Source organism: Meles meles, chromosome 7, assembly GCF_922984935.1.
Source record: "Meles meles chromosome 7, mMelMel3.1 paternal haplotype, whole genome shotgun sequence".
NCBI classification, from domain to species: domain Eukaryota; kingdom Metazoa; phylum Chordata; class Mammalia; order Carnivora; family Mustelidae; genus Meles; species Meles meles.
Window position 1 is genome coordinate 78,914,068 of NC_060072.1, and position 2,410 is coordinate 78,916,477.

A 2,410-nucleotide genomic window follows, 5' to 3' on the forward strand; every position below is an offset into this window, starting at 1 on the left:
ATCTTTCTTTGAAAAAGTAGGTTGCAAGAAATGTTTTTCATAAATTTATAACAGAAATAAATTAGAGTTAGAATCTCTGGACTCAGTCTTATGATTGTACTGACTTATCTGGTCTATTTATTGTTTAATAGAGTAGGTTTCCAGTTCTTCCTTTCTTTCCTTTGGTGTAAAGCTTATGTTTACTCCAAGTTTAGGGAAATTTAGTCTATGTAGGGGGAGTGAAAGTTGGGGTGACATAATCAGAAATTATGAGGCAATTTCAATTATTTGAAGGAATGAGGAAAGACCACCACTGGTAAATAAGACACCAGCTTGTTTGATATAAAAATGTCAGAAAGCTTCTCTTAGATGTACTGTAGCAATGGAGTACTAAGTCTCTGGAGCCCACGGACTGCTCAAGACACAAAACCAAGCAGTCTTCTCTGGAAAGTCCAGATGGACAACCCTACAGGACAGTCTGTCCAGAGGGAATTGTCAGTCTGGACTGTGTAAGTGCTCACCAGCAGTGTTCACTGATCATTATATGGCCTGCCATGGATATTAAAGAAGAGGAAGAAGAAGAAGAAGAAGAAGAAGAAGGAGGAGGAGGAGGAGGAGGAGGAGGAGGAGGAGGAAGAGGAAAAGGAAATGAGGAGGAGGAGAGGAAGGAGAAGAGGAGGAGGAGGATGAAAAGGAGTAAGAAGGAGGAAGGGGAGGGGAAGAGGAGGAGAAGAAGAAGGAGAAGAAGTAGTAGTAGTAGAAGGAGAAGAAGAAAGAAGAACACACTTGCCATAATTGTTGTTTAGTTTTTCTAAAATATTTGTTGAAATGTTTGTTGACCAGTATGATGTGCCATGTGCTGTTCTAGCAGTGGGTGTGGAGGTCGAGAAAAATCAAGGCCATCCCACCTCAGGTTTAGCCTTAGCATAAGTGCAGCCATCTTAGTTCCGGCAACCATCTCAGACTCCTGTGCCCAAGGGCTGAACTCTCCCCCACGCTGCTTTAGTTCCAGGAAGCCCCACCCTGCTTTAGTTTCAGAAACCCCCACCCTGCTCTGGTTCCAGAAACCCCCACCCTCCTTTGGTTCCAGGAATCCCCACCCTGCTCTAGTAACAGGAACCCATAAATACCCCTGCCTTAGCTAAACTCAGGGTCCAAGTCCCTACTGCGCTCTGTCGGGTATGCTTGGGCCCAAGCCTAAGCTTGTCGAATAAACCCTTGTGTGATTGCATTAGTGCTTGGCTTCTTGGTGGTATCTCGGATGTGAAAACTCAGGCATAACATGGGGAGATAGTAGTTAATAAGACAGCCCAGGTCCTTGTCCTCATGGAGCCTGCATTCTATAGAGAGAGAGAGAAAAAAAGATATACAGACAAACATCTAAATGCCAAATATTATGTTTCACAGTGAAGAGCTCTAAAGTAAAAGCAATATTGTGATATGATAGAGAATCTGAGTTAGGGGAAATAGGTTAGAAGTGCTGTCACAGGAGTCTTCTCTGAGAGGTGACACTTAAGATTAAAAGCCACAGAAAGCCAATCATATGAAGAACCAGAAGAGTTTTAGAAAAAAAGAACAGCAAAAACTATGCTTTCAGGGATCATGTCTATGGATTGTTACTGGAGAAGTTTCTCTGAATCTAGAATCCCTGAAACCATGAGGAGGAGGCGTGGGGCTCTCTCCTCAGTGTGAAGCTGACTCTCGCTGTTGCTTCCACAACCGTCTATTGCCACTGATGATCCTTCTCCTCCTTCCGGAAGTAAGAGGACGTAGTCTGAGTGGAAGGAAAAAAAAGAAAGAAAGAAAAAAGGAACAACAGACTGAGTTTGGCACATTTGAAAAACAGAATCGAAGCCAGAGTGTCTGGAAACTTAGTATACAAAGAGTTAGTGGCTTGAGATGAGGTCAGAGAGGTGGGGAGGAGACAGACTGCTTGTAATGGAAAAATGGGACATTCAAACTGTAATGCAAAGTCTTTGTAAAGTATGTGATGGGTGAGTGATCTAAACTGATTCCTGTTCTTAAATGATCGATTTAACAGTGGGTGATTTAACAAATAGTTAGGAATGAAAGGAAGGAGACCAAGGATCAGGTTATTGCACTAGGCTCAGGAAAAGGTAATGGTAGCTTTGATCATGGTGGCAGGACTGTGATACATTAGAATGTGATCTGGAGGATGGTTAATAAGTATGATTAATAGATTAAATCGTGAGTGAGGGAAAGGGGAGAATAGAAGATGACATCTGCATTTTGGAATTGAGCATCTAGTTGAATGTTGGGAAAATAATCCAAACAAATTGGCATTTATTATTGCTGATACACTGTAGTATGATCACAAAAGGAGGAAGGAGGAATGAAAAAAACTAAACAGAAGACTGGTAGGAAGTTTCTATTTTCTTTTGTTGCACCTGATTGAATTTGTGGTTTAGTT

General features: G+C 41.9%; 1 pseudogene; it reads left to right on the top strand.

The window, feature by feature from the left end:
• The first annotated feature begins 1,560 nt into the window (after nt 1-1,560).
• LOC123947698 lies at nt 1,561-1,762 on the top strand (annotated as a pseudogene).
• The last annotated feature ends 648 nt before the right edge of the window (nt 1,763-2,410 follow it).